Here is a 21,512-nt window from a genome sequence, read left to right as displayed (position 1 = left end):
AAACCAGAAAAAATAGTGTCAAAAATAAAACGCCTCTTGGCCTGCTACCTGACCCTGACAGTAGGCAAGGGAGAATACCAAACCACAGTATGAATAACCAAGGGAAAGGGGAAGCAAGCAGAAATCCAACAACGACTTACAACCACCAAAACACTTACTAAAAATTCCAACACACATAAGCAGATGGAATAGCAAAAATATGAATGAGGCATTGGTTCTTATTTAAGCTGCTTAGATCCTTAAGCTCACAAGCCCACGACAAGGGTCCTCATTGTCTCGTTAGTCCCTATACTAACAAGACAACTTAATCCCAGGACTCCTGCTTACAAGCGGGGTGATTGTGCCAGTAGGGGAAGCCCCACACTAGAATGTAGAGGCCTATCTTCCTCTAGTTGGTATACAACATTTGCTGAACAGGACACAGTTCACACACAGACAATGTCGCTGTTCACACGAACAACATGGAATCCCACCCAGAAATTAATGCAAGCAACACCACAGCAGAACATGCATAACTCCAAAAAACAAGGTTCTTAAAGGAAATTAGGTAAAATAGCAAAAGGAATAAATGACCAGCACCCTCTAGAAGAGCGGTTGGCATTTATATGAGGCAGACCAGTGGTGATTGGCTGGCTGGAGAACTCAACACTCAGCCACAAAAATCATCCCACACCTGTGCTCCTGGAAGCCCATAGTACTAAAGGTCCCAGGAGCACAGTGCGAGACAAGCTGATTCTTATATAGGTTCATACCACATATAGCATCTGTTGACTATCGCCTAGTGTGAAGAGGAGAATCTTCCAGATAAAAGATTTGTTTCTTAATTATGGCCTTTGCAGCAGTAAAGTGACTCTGAATTGGCTACACTTTGAGGAGCACCGGACCCTCCTTATCTGCTCCAGATTATAACTACAAGGTACTGTCGTACGGGGTCTTATTGAAGGATGATCGTGGTCAGTTTCTTTACACTTTTAAGCCTTTTTATGTTTGGTAGAGTTCTTACATTACGTCATTGATAACAGAAGATGGGCATTGAATTTATGCTGCTACAATGGTCCCATCCCAGAATTTGTATCTTCTGGACTGAGTTAATCTTCTTTAAGGTGGTCACCTTCCAGCATTGGCTTTTTCTGGTGTATCACTGATGGCTCTTCCTGACGAGGAACACTGAAAACATTATACCCGTATTTTGTGATACACATAACTAGGCGATAGCGTACCATTAAAAAGAACACAAGCATGTAAGGTTTTACACATTTATTAGTGATTGGTAACAACTTTGAGACTTAACTGTATATATAATAATGTGAAATATTCCACAAACATGGTGGGTATATAAATGTGCTTTCTGGGTTCTAGTTGATTTTTAGATAACAGACTTTATTTGGCAATTGCATGTATTTCTTATTCCTGTAATACATGTAACTAAACTTTTAATGTTGGATTTTTTTACTTGTACCATTTATCAGTTAATTTGCCAAATGCAAAATATTTGTTTTTTCCTGTGAGTTTTTGACTTTCAAGTAAAATATTCCCCACATTCAGGATATGAAAATGGTTTCTCCCCTGAGTGACTTCTCTGATGTCCAAGAAGATTTGATTCAGCTGTAAACATTTACCACATTCAGAACATTTATAGTTTCTCACCTTTTGTGAATTCTCTGATGAGAAGTAAGATTTGATTTATGGTTGAAACATTTATCACATTCTGTACATGAATATGGTTTTTCCCCTGTGTGAGTTCTCTGATGTGCAACAATATGCGATTTCTGGCTAAAACATTTCTCACACTCTCCACATGCATATGGCTTCTCCCCTGTGTGAATTCTCTGATGTGTGACAAGATTTGATTTTTGAGTAAAAAGGTTCCCACATTCAGAACACAAAAATGGCTTCTCCTTTGTGTGAATTTTCTCATGTTTAACAAGAGCCACTTTATTGTAAAAACATTTTTTACATTCAGTACGTGAAAATGGCTTCTCCCCCGTGTGAAATCTCTGATGTACAGTAAGATCTGATTTTCGGTTAAAACATTTCCCTCATTCAGAACATAAAAATGGCTTCTCCCCTGTGTGAGATTTCTCATGTCTAACAAAAGCCAGTTTATTGCTAAAACATTTCCCACATTCAGAACATGAAAATGATTTCTCCGCTGCGTGAATTTTCTGATGTAGCACAAAATTTGATTTCCTGTTAAAACATTTCCCACATTCAGAACATGAATATGGCTTCTCCCCTGTGTGAATTCTCTGATGTACAGCAAGATCTGATTTTCGGAGAAAACATTTCCCACATTCAGAACATGAATATGGCTTCTCCCCTGTGTGAATTCTCTGATGTACAGCAAGATCTGATTTATTGTTAAAACATTGCACACATTTAGAACATGAATATGGCTTCTCCCCTGTGTGATTTCTCTGATGTTTAATAAGATATGCTTTATTGCTATAACATTGCCCACATTCAGAACATGAAAATGGCTTCTCTCCTGTGTGAATTCTCTGATGAAACACAAGATTTGATTTACTGTTAAAACATTTCCCACATTCAGAACATGAATACGGCTTCTCCCCTGTGTGAATTCTCTGATGTTCCACTAGATTTGATTTTCGGTTAAAACATTTCCCACATTCAGAACATGAATATGGCTTTTCTCCTGTGTGAATTCTCTGATGTCTAACAAGATCTGATTTGTTTATAAAACATTTCCCACATTCAGAACATGAATATGGCGGCTTCTCCTCTGTGTGAACTCTTTGATGTTGAACATTTGTTCCATAAATTGTATTTTGTTTAACATTCTGTAATGAATCAGAAGATGGAACCAGTTTAGAAGGATCAGAGGACAGATCTTTGCTGTGAAGGGCTGAGGTTATATTTGGGATAATAGCAGGCTCTTCATATGTATCTTGTATGTGACCATAATCTTTCACTTTAGAAGCTGTTGATATCAGATGTCCCTCTGAGTTCCTTGTGTCATCATCTGCCAAGAATAAAGTAGATTTTAATATTTTTGGATATTACATAACAATTAGGCTGATTATAACATTTATATTTAAAATGTTCGTACAAACTAATGAAAGACGTATTAAAATTCAAACATTAAAAGTATTTTCCCATTCACTGGAGCCACAACAATTTGTGAAGCCCCTAATCTACTGACAAACATCCTAATAGACTCATTACTTAAGCCAATAAGCTTATATTTTCTATTTTTCATCTCCCTGTGGAAACTGTGTATTTACGTGCAGTTTTCTCCCGTGTGGTGACGGTAATTTAGTACATACAGCTGGAGCTCTCAGCTTCTGCTCTTATCCTCGGCTCATACAGCTAGTAAGGTTACAGAGAGCAGGAGATTTTAGAAGAAAGTATCACACATCATTCAGGTGTCTAAGGAGAGTAGGAACACCTCCAGTTCTCATTCCATGGATACAGGTCAAACAGTACAGGAATCACAGGGAAGTGCAACGCATTTTGGAGCTCCTATAAACAGACTTGCCTCCTTTTTCAAGCCTGGAACATAGAGATATAAAGCCTCTGTATGCTTCTATGCTTACTTTATAAGCAAACCTAAAGGCTCGCTGGTGCCTGCAAACTCCTCATCTAAGTAAGTGCATCCTCTATTTTTCTGCAAACCACTCATCACTGGGTGAATCGCTGATGTGCTGGATATTAGGGATATGAAGATATGTATCCATGATTTCAATGGATAGCGAAACTCGCCTAGTTCCATGGACGCAATGGCAGATCTCAATAACTCCATGCGGAAGTGTTGAACCTTGACATATTGATCTAACCTCTTAAGATCCAAAACGGGTCGGACAATGCCGTCCTCCTTGTGTAACATAAAGAGATTTAATAGAATCCCCTGTACTGTTCTAAAGGGGAAACAGGGACAATTATACCCTTAGAGGAGAGTGTGTATCACACATACACAAAGGCTTTTGAAGTAGAAACCGCAATTCTGGAAGTGAAGAAGCAGTCTTGGGGGTGGGCAGAAAACTTCATGGCATAGCTCGAAGAGATGACCTCCCGTCACAGATGTCTGAGAAATTAGTGAGTTGGGTTTCCCTGAATAGGGAAAGCCGTCCCCCCACTCTGGATGGCTTGGTTGGGGACAGCCATACACACGGAAGATTTAATACATGCGGACTTGGAGTATAGTGGTTGAGGACAACAGGATGGACTCTGTTTGCAAGAGAGCCTTTGGTTTTAGTCTTGCAAGAATTTTTTGCTATCCAAGGTTCGGGGGCTGAAGCGACAAAAGGAACAAAACTGAGGCCTCTTCTTCTGTGCAGAACAAGGCACGGCTGGATTTGTTTTGTGGCAAATGAGAACCTTTACTACTAGTAGCTTCAGAAAAAATCTTAGCTAGTCGTGAACTGGTGATAAAGACCCAGGAGCAGGAGTCCTCCAGAATCCCCATGGACTGTAGCCACATGAGATACTGCCTGCCTCCAGCAGGAACACCGCAATGGTTTTCCAAGCTGTAAGGAGTACAAAAGGAGGAGAAAATGAAACTGCCTCCAGTAGGGAAGCCTTCATACTACCCAGGGGTATGCCACACTAAGCAGGTGGTCGTGTGTTTCATCAGCGAAAACGTTTTCAGATACGTTAAATAACAATTTAAAAAAATTAAAGAATATATAAATTGTTATATCCGATGTGCGGTCTGTATGATCACATGTGATATCTGTAAGTTATCCTATGTGGGATGTACATCTAGAAAATTAGAATATTGGAACATTTGCAGGATACAGTGAGGCACATTGGATCTTCCATCTGTAAACACGGTGCCTATAGGGTGTGGGGATATAGCTCAGTAGGCGTGCAGGTTCTTGATACACAGAGACGGAACACCAGTGGATGCAGTCCACATACAGGCGTGGCCTGCGCTTATTTCTACACCAGAAACATAAAAAATCCAACCTTAACTTCAGGTAAACAAATAATAGTCCATAATCCATATATCCGGTAAACAGGCAATAGTCCAGAGCCCAACGCTCCGGTCGCACTTCGCCGGTGCAAAGCACAGCAGGGCTTCTCCTTCCAAGCCAGTCACACAGGCTGCCAGGGTCCAGCAGCCATCTTAGCTCTCTCTGTGTCCGTGCACCTGCTATTTATGTGCACACTTTAGTCTGGCTCAGCCTCAGCACCTGGGCTGATTGGCCTTGCCCACACCCTGGAGTGGAGGAGGTGGAATGGACAGCCCCACTACCAACCTGCCATCCATTCCAAAAAAAAAACCGGCCCGGATATTTTTTAAACAACAGATCTCCAGCAACTACTTGCTGGAGACCACATTACACTCCCGGTTTCTTATGTCTCGGAGAGCGAGACATGACCCTCCTCCAGTCCCCTTATGCATAATACCGGAACCGAGGGGGCGACGTAGCAACTATCCACCACTACACCCCTCAGTACCTCACAAGGGTTAAACCTTAGAAAGGAAATAAAGTAGCATTATTAATTATATCAGTATGCACGCAACTTGTTGATGTGTCTGTAGTTGTCTTATTAATCTCCTGCCGTATTATTTGTGTATGCAGGTATTTTACTATATTGCTGGTATATGGGCCGCCCACGGATCTGTGATTGTATGATGTGGGGTGACTATATTGTCAGGAATGGTTGTTCAGGGAAGAGTCACATACACTCTGACTAAAGACTGAGTGTTGGTCCAAAACGCATCATAGGGGGCGCAATCTTTCTACGGTTTGTGACCTCTTTTAAAATGGATTTCAAAAATGCTATTTGGAGTCTCCATGTGCGGGACTGATAGATTTACACTTCATGTGATTTACATCATCCCTTAAGTTTTTTCAGTAGCGAATAATGAAAAAAATGCTTAACATTGTCTTTGGCTGAATAAGGGAACATAAAGCTGAAAACCTGACAACACAGACTCTTCTCTACATGTAGTCTCACCTGGGGGGTCATCTGTAGGAATCTCCTCCTTACACGGCTGATCCCCCCTCACATGTGTCTCTGTAGCATCAATAGGGATCAGATCTTCCTCCAGTTTCACCAGCTGTGAAACAAATATTGTAAAAGTCATCACACAGTTGGAGAAGTCGTGTGGAAGGTTTTATATGGGCAGAAAAGGTCATTAATTAGTATGAGGAGCCGGAATGACATGACAGCAGTAGTGATCTGGGCCAAATAGCTGCAGGTCTCCTGTATAACTCCAACCTGTTGCTTCTTTATTCTAACCAGAAGTCTCCAGAATCAGAAAATAGTGATAAGATGTGGAGATCTAATGTCTGCGGTCGGCTGTAATCCTGCTATCTGCAGCTTTCTCATTAAACAAGTATCAGTCATATAATAAGACTGAACACAAGACCTTCCCAGCCGTCCTACAGACCAGAGGGGAGATTTCATGAGACCTTCTCTCCATCTACCTGATCATCCTGTGGAAGAAGAGGCTGGGGACATCTCTCCGCTGCTGTTCTCTTACTGGATCTACCTGCAGAAAACACAGACAGCCACTGAATTCATTCTCTGCATACAAATAATAAAGATCGTGTGGATTTAGTCCTGTCTATTACCTGCTGATGGGGGGGACTGGTGGTCCTCCATCATGACGTCCTTGTACAGATCCTTGTGTCCTTCTAAATACTCCCACTCCTCCATGGAGAAATAGACAGTGACGTCCTGACACCTTATAGGAACCTGACAACACAATGATACTGTCATCACCCAGACACGTTATACCGCCATAGCATTACTGTATAATGTCCCAGAATTCCCAGCAGAGGCACCTCTCCAGTCAACAGCTCAATCATCTTCTTGGTGAGTTCTAGGATCTTCTGCTCATTGATCTCCTCCAGTATCAGGGGGTGAGGTGGAGGCCCTGTGATTGGGCTTCCCCATCCATCAGACACTGGGGCCTGACAGCCATCACTAGAAGTCTTCTTCACTACCGTGTAATCCTGTTTATGGGGAGACACATCCAGAAATATCACTGCAGACATTCCCAGAGTCTTTCATGCCTTTAGTTCACATCTTTGTTCATCATGTCTGTTGTTCTACTCAGTCACAGAAGCAGAAGAACAACCTCCAATTGCCTTATAGTAGATCTGTTGGGTTTCCGTCATTCTACCAGAAAACCAGCTCTATTATTTTTCCCGGCATTTATGATGAATCAGCAGTAAATCCTCTGCCGTACATGTGACCAGACACTGACATAGATAAGAATGATGGAACGTGACGTCATCTCCAGAATCTCTCACCTCTCCTGTAAGCTGGAAGAGTATCTCTAGGGTGAGGGTGAATATACTCTCCGCCATCTTGTCCCGGTTCCTCTCCATCCTTGTCGGGTCAATCAGGAGTATTATCTGATATAGAAGATATCAGCTGAGGATCCTGAATGGAGAGAAGACGAGACAATGTAAGCCACCCCAAATCTCTGGATTATAGGGGATTAAAGGACGGCTATAAATAAGGCTGTATTCACACGGGCGATTTTCAGTACAATTTCTCTGCGTTGCGAGATGAACACAAATCACACGTGAAAAGAACCAATTATTTTACGAGTGATTTTTCTCTCGAACTGAGAGAGATCGCAGCATGTACTATTTCTGAGTGATATCACTTATCATTTTCTATGGAACTGAAGAAAAATTACATTGCTGCCCACTTGCATGCTCCAATGTAAGTGCGGCCTAAGGGTACATGCGCACAGACATTTAAAAAGTTGCGCCCGAGATCCTCGGCACTTGGCCATCCCATCCATGTGCATCCGATGTGCGGGACACCACACAGTGACAGGTACTGTTCTCAGCTGAGATTCGGACAAGAACGGGACATGCTGAAATTTTCTTTCACTTGGACTATTCATCCGAATAAACAAACAAGTCTACGTGAATTCACCTGATTTTCGTATCGATTTTATTATAAGAAAATGGATGAGGAAACGTCGGTGTGCGTGTACCCCAAAGAGGATAAACACAAGAACTTAGTAAATAATTACATTTTTACCGCAGGGTTTATTGACCCGAACTGAGAGAATTATAGGGACCTGTGATAATTTTAATTCGGGTCAACAAAACCCATGGTCGGCCGAAACACACGTCTATATCACAGATGCGGAAATGTGTCCGTAATACGCTCATCTGAAACCTGCCTTAAAGGTTTTGTCGCAGAAAATTACTAACCTCTGGACCCCACGTAAAATACAAAATAGAGTATACTCACCCCCCTATGGCCCCTTGGGATGCAGCTGAGTGGCTACCACTGTCCACCGTTGGCTTCCGGTTGTTGTGATACGAGTGTGACGAGATTGATGATTGAATGGGTAGAAGGTATCCAGTTCATAGGTAGTAATCAATAGTATTCTTTGCCTGGACTCCTATAGGAAACAAAAGTTATTAAAGTTCACAAAGACTCTCGCTTCTAAAGCCAATGTGAGTCTACTAAAGTTCATTGAGCTGCTGTTACTGAAGGAGAAGACTGGTTTGAGCTGGAATCACTCATGGTCGCATCCTTGAACGTGGACAAAGAACAAGTCCCTGAACATGATCACACAAGGTGATCACGCGCTGAAATATTCTAGAAGGTTGTACTGAGGCTGTGTAAGCACAATAGTTATATGATGATAATTTGTGAAAGAGTACTGCGCAGGACCGGGAACATTTGTGTAATAGAAAATTATTTAAAAGACGGAGATTTTCAGAGGGGATTGGGACTCTTGCGGAGGTTTCCTGGATTCCTCCTGACAATCGATATCGTGATCCCCCGATTAAGGAGTGATGCTACAATATTCAGTGATGTGTTGATTTCACGGTTCCTCCTGACAATCGATATCGAGATCCCCCGATTGAGGAGTGACGCTACAATATTCAGTGATGTGTTGATTTCCCGGATTCCTCCTGACAATCGATATCGAGATCCCCCGATTAAGGAGTGACGCTACAATATTCAGTGATGTGTTGATTTCACGGTTCCTCCTGACAATCGATATCGAGATCCCCCGATTGAGGAGTGATGCTACAATATTCGGTGATGTGTTGATTTCCCGGTTCCTCCTGACAATCGATACGGAGATCCCCCGATTAAGAAGTGATGCTACACTATCCTGTGATGTATTGATTTCCCGCTTCCTCCTGACAATCGATACCGAGATCCCCAGATTAACGAGTGATGCTACAATATTCAGTGATGTGTTGATTTCCCGGTTCCTCCTGACAATCGATACCGAGATCCCCCGATTAAGGAGTGATGCTACAATATTCGGTGATGTGTTGATTTCCCGGTTCCTCCTGACAATCGATACCGAGATCCCGCGATTACGAAGTGATGCTACACTATCCTGTGATGTATTGATTTCCCGGTTCCTCCTGACAATCGATACCGAGATCCCCCGATTAAGGAGTGACGCTACAATATTCAGTGATGTGTTGATTTCCCGATTCCTCCTGACAATCGATACCGAGATCCCCCAATTAAGGAGTGATGCTACACTATCCTGTGATGTATTGATGCTTACTTTTTGATTACCCATGATTGTGCATGCTTAGAGTGTATTTCAGGCTATAGATCATAAATAGATTGTTATACTTATCTTACCTCAAAACTGACTCAGTATGCTTAACTAGTATGTTAATGAGGGTAAGCGGCAGTGTAATCTTGAGCAGGTAAGACAGTTGTACAGCTTTGAGAAAGTCAGGTGACTGCTGCAGCCAATCAGAGAGTTTGCAGCATGACTGTTCCAAACTCCTGGCATCATGCCACCCAGGATATTAGTTCTGATACGAGGAATTCAACCTCTGATTGGAAGCAACAGTCACCTGACTTCTGCCGTGGGCTGAGGAGAAGAGAGTATACTTTTTTATTTTATGGGGGCCAGAAGCTAGAAACATGTTTTCGAGACAAAACTCTTTAAATATATAAAATGCTACTGTGTTATTTCTAACCAAACTATGACAAGAGGACTTAAGGCCCATTTACACGCAACAATTATCAGTCAAAATTCGTTCAAACTGAAGAATTTGTGAGATAATTGTTACATGCAAATGACCACTTGTTTACTCAGAAGACAATGGCTTTTTTTCACACTAATTAAAAAAACCTCCTGGCCAGAGATTCCTCACATAAACAGCGGCACATCTGAGCAAGAAACACAGAGTTTACATAGCTAATTGGGGAAATGGAGAGGATTTCAAATGATTATTATCTGTACGTTTACATGCTCAGCATTTGTCTGCAAAAAAGTTGTTAATTCGTTCAATCATTCAAATGACAATCCTTGTGTGTGAACAGGACTTAATAGAGGGCTTGGAAAACAGCAGTGATTGAGTTACTGTGATCACAATGCTACATGCTTAACAGAAGTGATTGAATTCCTGGTTCTAAATGATAACAGTTACCCATTAATTGGAGCATTGAAACTATAAAAAAATGCAAATGAGAGAGATGGAACAATACCTCTGCAGCGCCACCTAATGGAAGGCAGCATTCCTTCAAATCAATGTTAGACTCTTTATACAAGCCTTGTAACAATGACTAAGAATTGAAAGCCAAGCCAGATTCCATGCACAGACAGCTGTTTCGGGGTACTTGCCCCTCATCAGTGTGGAGTAGGTTTATGGCTTTGCTAGTGAGAGGCCTGTGACATGAGTCAGAAACACTATCTTTTATCCTTAGGGAGAGCAGTGAGAGAGGAGACTTACAAGGCCATTCATGCTCCTCCGGGTAATCTATGTATATCCAGGCGTAAAGCTCTCACTGACTCACTCAATCATTGATTGACTTGGCACTAATTCTCTAACTTCCCAGTAGAGATAAGTGAGCGTACTCGCTAAGGTAAATTACTCGAGCGAGTATTGCCTTATGTGAGTACCTGCCTGCTTGTCTCAAAAGATTCGGGTGCCGGCGAGGGAGAGCGGTGAGTTGCGGGAGTGAGCAGGGGGGAGAGAGTGAGAGAGAGATCTCCCCCTTCCGTTCCTCCCCGCTCTCCCCAGCCGCTCCCTGCCAGCACCCGAATCTTTTGAGACGAGCGGGCAGGTACTCACATAAGGCAATATTCACTCGAGTAATTTATCTTAGCGAGTACGCTCGCTCATCTCAACTTCCCAGTGTTAAAGAAGCATGAAATTTGGCACAAGCATCCTTTAGATCCTAAAAAGGAAAAGTAAAGGAGTCACAACTCGATTATTCAATGCTAAATGCAAAAGTAAGTGCACCCCTATGTAATGTACCTAATCTAATTCTCCTACTTCCCGATCTCGTACAAACTTGAAATTTGCCACGACCATTCTAGAAGTCCTAAATAGAAAAAGTAAAGGGGTCACAACTTGATTATTTAATGCTAAATGCAAAAGTAAGTGACCCCCTATGTTATCTAGCTTCCCAGGTGTCGTAGAAGCCTGAAAATTGACACAAGCAATCTTTAGGTCCTAAATAGGAAAAGTAAAGGGGATTGCAACGTCATTATTCAATTCTAAGTGTCAAAGTAAGTGACCCCCTCGCCTTATGAAGTGTACCTAATTCTCTAAATTCCCAGCGTCTTACAAACTTGAAATTTGGCAAATTCATTGTTTAGGTTCTAAATAAGAATAGTAAAGGGGGTTGCAGCTTGATTATTTAATTCTAAGTGCAAAAGTAAGTGACCCCCTATGTAATGTAGGTAATAACACACATCTGTTCCGCACCAACCTGAAATTTGGCACAACCATTCTTTAAGCTGTAAATAGGAAAAGTAAATGGCTTGCAACTTGATTATTGACTTCTAAGTACAAAAGTAAGTGACACCCTATATTATGTAACTTCCCGATGTCGTACAAACATGAAATGTGGCACAACCATTCTTTAGGTCCAACACAGGAAAAGTAAAAGGGTCACAACTTGATTATTCAATTCTAAGTGTGAAAGTAAATTATCCCATATGTAATGTAACTAATAACACACATCTGTACTGCACAAACATGAAATTTGCCTGATCATTATTTACATCCTAATAGGAAAACTAAAGGGGTTTCAACTTCAATATTCAATTCTATGCATGAACTGTGAAAATCCATGATACAGGACATAGATCTTTTCTAAGAAACCATAAAGCCTTGGGAAATGATCTGTATACTGAGGAGAATCTACCTCACCTCTATTTGTATTACCTGAGGAGAATCTACCTCACCTCTATGTGTATATACTGAGGAGAATCCACCTCACCTCTATGTGTATATACTGAGGAGAATCTACCTCACTTCTATGTGTATATACTGAGGACAATCTAACTGACCTCTTCGTGTATATATCGAGGAGAATCCACCTCACCTCTATGTGTATATACTGAGGAGAATCTACCTCACCTCTATGTGTATATAGTGAGGAGAATGTACCTCACCTCTATGTGTATATACTGAGGAGAATCTACCTCACTTCTCTGTGTATATACTGAGGACAATCTAACTGACCTCTTCGTGTATATATCGAGGAGAATCCACCTCACCTCTATGTGTATATACTGAGGAGAATCCACCTTACCTGTATGTGTATATACTGAGGAGAATCCACCTCACCTCTATGTGTATTACCTGAGGAGAATCTACCTCACCTGTGTGTATATACTGAGGAGAATCTACCTCACCTCTATGTGTATATACTGAGGAAAATCTACCTCACCTCTATGTGTATATACTGAGAAGAATCTACCTCACCTCTATGTGTATATACTGAGGAGAATCTACCTCACCTCTATGTGTATATACTGAGGAGAATCTACCTCACATCTATGTGTATATACTGAGGAGAATCTACCTCACATCTATGTGTATATACTGAGGAGAATCTACCTCACCTCTATGTGTATATACTGAGGAGAATCTACCTCACCTCTATGTGTATTACCTGAGGAGAATCTACGTCACCTTTATGTGTATTTACTGAGGAGAATCTACCTCACCTCTATGTGTATATACTGAGGAGAATCTACCTCACCTCTGTGTGTATATACTGAGGAGAATCTACCTCACCTCTGTGTGTATATACTGAGGAGAAACCACCTCACCTCTATGTGTATATACTGAGGAGAATCTACCTCACCTCTATGTGTATATACTGAGGAGAATCTACCTCACCTCTGTGTGTATATACTGAGGAGAATCTACCTCACCTTTATGTGTATATACTGAGGAGAATCTAGCTCATCTCTGTATGTATATACTGAAGAGAATCTACCTCACCTCTATGTGTATATAATGAGGAGAATTTAACTCACCTCTATGTGTATATAAGGAGAATCTACCTCACCTCTATGTGTATGTACTGAGGAGAATCTACCTCACCTCTATGTGTATGTACTGAGGAGAATCTACCTGACCTCTATGTGTATATACTGAGGAGAATCTACCTCACCTCTGTGTGTATATACTGAGGAGAATCTAACTGACCTCTGTGTGTATATACTGAGGAGAATCTACCTCACCTGTATGTGTGCATACTGAGGAGAATCTACCTCACCTCTATGTGTATATACTGAGGAGAATCTAACTGACCTCTATGTGTATATACTGAGGAGAATCTACCTCACCTCTGTGTGTATATACTGAGGAGAATCTACCTCACCCCTCTGTGTATATACTGACAAGAATCTTCCTCACCTCTATGTGTATATACTGAAGAGAATCTACCTCACCTCTATGTATATATACTGAGGAGAATCTACCTCACCTCTATGTGTATATACTGAGGAGTATCTACCTCACCTCTATGTGTATATACTGAGGTGAATCTACCTCACCTCTGTGTGTATATACTGAAGAGAATCTACCTCACCTCTATGTGTATATACTGAAGAGAATCTACCTCACCTCTATGTGTATATACTGAAGAGAATCTACCTCACCTCTGTGTGTACATACTGAGGAGAATCTACCTCACCTCTATGTGTATATACTGAAGAGAATCTAACTGACCTTTGTACATATACTGAAAAGCTGCAAAAGTACATAAGGAAGGCACGAATAGGCATTACCTATAAGGCTAAGAAGTGAGGAGAGTGTACCAAATAACTCAGGCAAAGCTGGGTATATCAACTAGTATGCAAATGAGGGAGATGGAACAATACCTCCGCAGTGCCACCTAGCTGTCTGTGCATGAAATCTGGCTTGGCTTTCAATTCCTAGTCATTGTTACAAGGCTTTTGTAAAGAGTTTAACATTGATTTGAAGGAATGCTGCCTTCCAATAGGTGGCGCCGTGGAGGTATTGTTCCATTTTCCTTATTTGCATATTACCCAGAGGAACATAATTGGCCTTATAAGTCTCCTCACTCACTGCTCTCCTTTAGGAGAAAATGTAGCATTTCGAAAAAAAAAAAAAATTAACCCCTAGGGTGGATGCACTTGGGCGAGAAAATTGCACAATGTTTGCCTGATGCAAAAAAGAAATGATTTATCGCATCGCAACGCAACAAACATGCTTTGCAATTTTAACATTAGAAAGTCCCATTGACTTTAGTGGTAAAAAAAAAACGTGTGATTTTATCACGGGCGGCATCGCTGCTGCACAAAAATCATGGCAAAATTGCGGTCGTCAGTGTGAAACTAGCCTTAAGGGTGGTCTTACATAGGCCGATACTTGGGAATTTAAGCTTGTGTTTTCCCACACAGTTGTTCAGTGAATGGGGGCGGAGCGCGCCGGGGATCTCTCATGGCTGCCCGCCTCCATCACTGTGAACAGGCAGTCACTCATAGATGAACCACTGCCTGTTTACTTGGGCCGTTTGTCATCGGGCTTTTATGCCTGGGTAAAATGAACAACTAACGATACACAAATGAATTCCCATTTATCGTCCAATCGTTGGCCGTCTTTACACTGAATGACCGTCGTTCAGTATCACATCTACCACCAACTGACTGAAGGATAAGGCGGCCTTCACACTGCAGGAAACACTGCGGAGATTCCACAAGGCGAGAGAATCAGGTTTTACAAATCTCCTTCACACATAGCAGAAGTTTCCTTCTACGGATGCGCAAGAAATATGCGTCTGCAGCGCGACTATTTATGTTGTGGAAACTGAGCGGAAATGGAGCCGATGTTCAGCATAGGGATCATAACAAAGTGCGGCAAAATCCACAAGTACACCTGCGTTACGGATTTTGCAGTTATTGCGCTGAGCTAATGCAGCGGTTCTGTTTGGAAATCTGCGTTTGTTGATGTATAAAAATCTAGTTTGTCCGTGTGACCGCGGTGCCGGAACTACCGCATCACAAAACACAACACATTCCGCAACAGAAACCCTGCGCATAAGAACACAAGTACAAATACAAAGTGCGCAATACAAAACGCAGCCAAACCCACAGGGATCGATAATCGTTCCGTGTAAAAGGGCCTTAATTACATCCCATGTGATACAATTACTGCAGATAATAAGGGGAGAGGAAATTAATGTGTAAATGTTGTGTTCTCCGTTTTTGTGCGGATGGAACAGGAGATGAACTGATTCTCAGGGTCGTCCCTCCATGTTTGGGGTTAAGGCCGCTTTCACATGGGAAAAAAAATCATGCGGTTTTTCTGGCAATGCGACAGATCGCCTGTAGGTGACGCCATGGTTTCCTACGGGTTCCTGCACATCAGCGATGTTTTGTAGCAGGCGACATTGTGAGACAAAAATATTGCAGGTTGCCAGAGATGCCCGCAGTTTGGAATGTTTTGTAGCCCATATTTCCCTTGGAGCCTTCCCTGCTGCTGCAATGCAACTTTATTGTAGGAAATCCTATTATAAAAGCCTTATAATAAGCCCTAAGAGGCGCTGTCCGGCTCCGGCGCACGTCTCCCGAAGCTAACCGACACTTGTCTGAAAAACTCCGCCTCCAGGAAGTGCTGGCTCTGATTGGCTGAGCTGTAGTTAGCTGGCAGTTGTGTACATATAAGCCCCGGAGCAGGAAGGGGTTAACCAGGGGGATTTATGACGCTATGAAGATACAACATGTTATCCGCTATCTCTTCCCCAGTGATTTGTAGGAGTCCAGCCGCTGAAGAAGGATCGGGCGGCCAAAACGTGTCCAGCGCTTCCCGCTAAATGCTACAAACAGCACATCCAGCCGGGAGCTGCGAGCCGAGAAGTTCTGGGGGATTTACTGGTTTCAGACGGAAGATTCTGGAGCGACGAGACGGCGGCTGCACCTCCCAAACCCCAGAGCATCAGTGAGCCGGCGGCCGCGAGGAACGGGGTAAGACTCCTCCGGAGCGCCGGCAGAAGCTGCTGTCCATCTGCAGCCGCTCAGCAGAAGGGGCTCCCAGGACTAAAGACCTCATGGGGGATTCTGGGGCCGCAGGAGGCAGAAAAAGGGGCATTTTGTGGGGATTTGGGGAAAGCGCTCGTTCTATCAGTTGTGTCACTTATTTATATTCTTCTGGGGGGATTTTGTACGGATTGTAGAAAGCGAATTTGTAGTGGAGGCCGAATAATCCTGATTGTAGCTGGAGATGTTCTCTGCCTTCCGGAGGCTTCTATTCCCAGTCATGTTACCGGCCTGCCAATAGGGGGCGCTGCAGAGGCCTTGTACCATCTCCTATGTACATCCCAGACTCCCCAGAGGAGCGTTACATGGCCGCTAATCTCCTGCACCTCCCTGGGGTCTCCACAAGGGGAAGCTGTGACCCCCACATACCTCCACCTGCAGCTGGACAGGAGCCGTGGGGTTGGTCTGTGCTTACAGGACCTGTGATGATGTCACCATCATGTGATCAGTGTGTGGGAGGAGACAAGGGGTCACATGACCAGGTCTCTCCGCTCAGTGGATGCAGGACTCTGCTGTGTGACCTGCAGTTTATGTGTCCCATCAGGATGTATTCAGAGAGTGGATGAGCAGAGCCGAGCGTGTGAGACGGAGGAGCAGAGCCGAGTGTGTGTGAGATGGAGCAGCAGAGCCGAGCGTGTGCGAGATGGAGGAGCAGAGCCGTGCGTGTGCGAGACAGAGGAGCAGAGCCGTGCGTGTGCGAGACGGGGGAGCAGAGCCGAGCGTGTGCGAGACGGGGGAGCAGAGCCGAGCTTGTGCGAGACGGGGGAGCAGAGCCGAGCGTGTGCGAGACGGGGGAGCAGAGCCGAGCGTGTGCGAGACGGGGGAGCAGAGCCGAGCGTGTGCGAGACGGGGGGGAAGAGCTGAGCGTGTGCGAGACGGGGGTAGCGGAGCCGAGCGTGTGCGAGACGGGGGCGCAGAGTCGAGCGTGTGCGAGATGGGGGAGCTGAGCGTGTGTGAGATGGGGGAGCAGAGCAGAGCGAATGCGAAACGGGAGCAGAGCCAAGCGTGTGCGAAACGGGGGAGCAGAGCCGAGCGTGTGCGAGACGGGGGAGCAGAGCTGAGCGTGTGTGAGACGGAGGAGTAGAGCCGAGTCAATGTAAATGCACATCCTGGAGCGAGAAGGGGTTAAAGTCATAGAAAGTGCGGACGAATGATGATTTATATTAGTGTGATTCCCATCTACCAATCTGGTCTTCGCCCCCAACCTCCGGCCTCCATTGCTGCACCGATCCGGATGGAATGAGGATAAAATACTGCAAATTGAAATTTGGACAAAAATGAACCGTCCCCATGACGCAATAACAGGCCAATGCCGGGCTTGTTGTATATCACAACAGAAGGTGAATGGAACACATATTACCGCCTCCGATACTCGCCCAAGAATAATCCTACACCCCTTACCCCACCGATCCATCTTGGAATCTCGAACCCAATGTCAATGTGATCACCTAAAGAGATTACATCATTCTACCAAAGTCCTTTCCCAACCTTTGTGCTGGTAGAAACTAGTTCCCCCACTCGTAGGGACCCAAAGAAGCTAACAAAACAGCCAAGCAAAATAAACCTGCCTCATAAACATTGTGACACAAACCCTCTAATGTAGCTTCCAGCCATTCCAACAATTGAAAAGAAACTGGCCTTGGTTTGTCTATATGAACCTTACCCCATCTGAAGCCCTTCAGGGCTCGGCCAACTGAACGTTTTTAGTCACGTCCTATAAGCCCGTAATTTTATAACTGAAAGCCAAAGCTACTATTAAGCAATTAACGTCAGCTATCGACCTATCGACAAGGCCACAGCGGAATGCATTGCTCAGACAATATAATAGTGTCCCAACTCTATGGTCATCAGTCTATATGTCCCCCAACTAGACCACCCATCAATCTTCCCATTCACGACAAGCTGTTTCGTAAGCTGTCAACGTACCCAGCACCAATGACGCCTGAATCAGATGGCTAGCTGCTCATCGACCAATTTCCAAAGCTGTGGGGTGCAAACTCTCCCTTCCTCTTCTGCTTGAAAACGGGAGAGTCTGCAATAGAATTTTCAATACCCGAAACATGAACAGCTACCATCCAAACATTTGAGTACAAAGCTTGTAGCACTAGATGATACAGCCAACTAACTACAGGAAAGGGAGATGCTGTTGGGCTGTTAATGGCCTTCGTTATTGAAGTGAAAACTAACTTTTTTTGTTGCAAACCCGTTCACCCTATAGTGTCACCGCCACAATTATAGGGAAAATAATAATTTGTGACCAATCCCGACTTAACCCAAGACTTTGGCCATTAAGCAGCACACCATTGCCTTGATAAAATGCGCCGAACATGGAACTACCTGCAGTATCAGTAACCAATTTGCTATCAAAATTGTCAATAGTCAACCCAATCATCAAGGACTTCCCATTTTACTGTTCAAGAAAAGACGTTCATACCTTCAAATCTGCCTTGTGTTCTAGTGTTCTCTTCTCTAATTAATTGATTTACTCCCGCCCTGATCGCTGCCAAACCAGATATGCCTAATCAGACATGCAAAATTAAGTTTACCCTGGATTGTAGCTCCCTCAGCATAATCTTATTAATGCGACGAGCCTGACCAACCTCTTGGCGAAGACTCCAAGTTGTCTGCCCACAATCTACATTCCATTCTCTCCATATTAATAGTCATACCTAGGAAAGTAATGCAATTGGAGGGATCTTCTGTTTTCTCCAGAGCTAGTGAAACCCCAAAACGTTGTGCCACCCATTGTATAGTCAATAAGAGAGAAGAACGTACATGCAAATTTGTCAGGCCCAAACATAGAAAATTGTCCAAATAGTGTATAAGTGAACCAGTGCCTGCCACTTCTCTCACTTCCCACTCCAAAAAACGAACTGAAGGCCTTGATTTTGCACAGGAAATCAAGCAACCCATAGACAAACACTGATCAGCAAAATAGGACGTCTCCCAATAACACCTCACCAAACAAAGGCTTTCAGAACGAACCAGGAAAAGCCTAAATGCCAATTCAGTATTGGTCTTCACCAATATCGACCTTCTGCACCCAAGAAACGGCCGCGTCAAATGACATTATACACCATGGAGCAAAGCTCCAGGTCTATTTCATCATTGAACGACGCACCTTTTGGATGTGATAAATGATGAATTTGCCGAAAGTTATTCGGCTCCTTTTTGAGGACTTTCCCCAACGGGGAATCCATGAAATTCAGAAAAGGAGGTTCTCTAAATGGCCCAGACATGCGACCCAAGAGCAGCTCCTTTATCAGCTTGTAAATGACTATGTGCAGATGCAGTAGGGCAGACCGAAGATTTTGTATTGGAACAAGGAATTCGATGTAGAGGGAGTGAAATACTAAAACCATTGTTATAAACAGAATACAGAAGTTGTGCCTTAAGCCTATCAGGGAACCTATTTAGAAACGTGACCATCTATGGATGTTTCACCGGGGTTGACTCTTTACACTTTCCTTTTCTAAAGCAAAGGGATGCCTCATGGGAAGTCCTGTTACAGTAGGAACAGATGTGCTTAAATGTACAGTTTCCAGCAAACACACTGGCCTTCATTAAATTGCCAACAGAGGACTGGTTTTTGCCCTGCTGACTAAACAGGCTGCCCAGAAGTATACGAACTACTGGCTGAGCCAGATGACCCATCTAACCCTTGAAATGACTGCCTATATCTTACTATGGCCATCTCCCTCAACCACAGGTTAATTATGTTGTGGTCTCATCTAATATTTGAGCGTACAGGTTAACTGCTTCTCATATCATAAGTATATTGAACCAAAAGAGTCGTCCACACTGAAATCGGAAGTGATCACCCACAAAACGAAATTTGGCTACACTGTCATAACAAATCAATAGCTGCCTAACACTTCCCCAAACCTACCCTTCCTAACACCTGACCTGGATGCTTCCCCCCTGCATCCCTGACCTATCCTTACTCCTGCTAACTCAGTTTGACTGTTAAAATTCAATGGACACAACATAGACACATACTCATCAGGCTGTATAGGAGCTGTGGGCCCAGTAGCCATTACCATGGAATCCTGATAATCCTGTGGAGATATCATCATACCCTCATCTTCTGGATCTGGAGAATCTTCCGATGTTTGGACTGTCTGTAACGAAGAAGCTGCTCTGGTTGCTATACCTGCTGCCTTGGATGAATGAGCTCTCCTCCGCGCTGAATGGCCAGCCTCCTACTGCCCGTTTAGATTGTGTCGCTGACTGAACTGCTGTGTGACCTCTCACATCTTCTTCTATCTGCTCTACAGACTAACTGGAATGGTCCTTGACCAGGACCTTGCTAGGAATACTTTCCTCAGGGCTGAATCCAACTTTTGTTTGATGGGTGATGATTAGAGATAAGCGAGCACCAAAATGCTCGGTGCTCATTACTCGAGCCAAGCTTTTTCTAATGTTTGAGAGCTCAGCTCGAGTAACAAACCCCATTGAAGTTAATGGGAGATTCAAGCATTTTTCAAGGTGCCCGATGCTCTGCATTGTTTTCAATGGAGCCACAGCAGCTGCTGGCGGCTCCATTGAAAACAATGGTCTTCTGGCACCCCAGCATTGCTTTTCATGGAAGGGCTTTACATATAAGCCCTTCCCTAAAAAAAAACAATTTTAGTGTTAAAAAAAACCAAAAAAAAACCTTACCCTCCGCCGTTGCCGTGTCCCCCGCGGGGATGAAGAACACATCTGCTGCATGTGGCAGATGTTTCGTTCATCACCGCTAGTAAAAAGAATTCCCTGCGGGGGCGTGGCCAAGCAGCCGAGCTGACCGGCCGCATGTAAGAAGGGCTTCTGCTCTAACCGACCAGCCAGCAATCCTGCACCCATCCTGAGGACTCCCAACCCCGATATAACAGCTCCGAAGGAGAAAGGGAAGAGGCTAGACCATCAAAGCAGCTACTGGAGCACTTACAGCGAAAGCAGCACCAGCGGGGGATCCGAGAAGCCGGGGCTGCCGCCACCACACAGCACGGGGTACCAGCCAGCCAGTAAGACCCTAGACCTGGCACCGCATAAGCGGAGAAAAGGCAGGGAGAGGTCCAGACCATCAGCGGTGCCTCAGAGCATCAGCAGTGCCCACGCAGCACCCGCAGTGAGGACGCCCTGACGGCAGACACATGGAGCCGCAAACGCTGCCACCATTTTGCAGGGGAGACTATCGGCCAGCGGACGGCCGCCTAAGCTCAGCGCACCTCCACTGACACAAGGAGGGAAAGGACCGGACACCCGGCGATGCACCCACAGCGCCAGC

The 21,512-nt window shown here is 44.0% G+C and overlaps 1 pseudogene; it reads right to left on the bottom strand.

The window, feature by feature from the left end:
• The window catches only part of LOC136626708 (zinc finger protein 850-like), a 190,551-nt pseudogene that overhangs the window by 57,836 nt on the left and 111,203 nt on the right, over nt 1–21,512 (bottom strand).

The sequence above is a fragment of the Eleutherodactylus coqui genome, chromosome 4, assembly GCF_035609145.1.
Source record: "Eleutherodactylus coqui strain aEleCoq1 chromosome 4, aEleCoq1.hap1, whole genome shotgun sequence".
Classification (NCBI taxonomy): domain Eukaryota; kingdom Metazoa; phylum Chordata; class Amphibia; order Anura; family Eleutherodactylidae; genus Eleutherodactylus; species Eleutherodactylus coqui.
Note: the sequence above shows the minus strand (reverse complement) of the source record. Positions and strands in the feature narration are given on the sequence as shown.